This window comes from Galeopterus variegatus, unplaced genomic scaffold (assembly GCF_000696425.1).
Source record: "Galeopterus variegatus unplaced genomic scaffold, G_variegatus-3.0.2 Scaffold161, whole genome shotgun sequence".
In the NCBI taxonomy this organism is placed as follows: Eukaryota; Metazoa; Chordata; class Mammalia; order Dermoptera; family Cynocephalidae; genus Galeopterus; species Galeopterus variegatus.
The window spans coordinates 223,049-223,288 of NW_007726272.1; positions in this window are offsets into that span (position 1 = coordinate 223,049).

A 240-nucleotide genomic window follows, 5' to 3' on the forward strand; every position below is an offset into this window, starting at 1 on the left:
GGTGTCCTTGGTGTAAGTTCTGGAACCCAAAAGCTGAAGAGTCTCAAGCTCTGATGTCTACGGACAGTAGAGAAGAGTGTATCCCAGCTCCAGCGGTTTGAGAGATTCACCTCTTTCCTCTGTCTTTTGTTCTCTTCTAAGTCCTCCAAACTCCTCCAACCTTTGCCCATTACCCAGTAGCAAAGCTGCATCCACATTTTCAGGTATCTGTTTAGCAACACCCCACTCCTCGGTACCAAT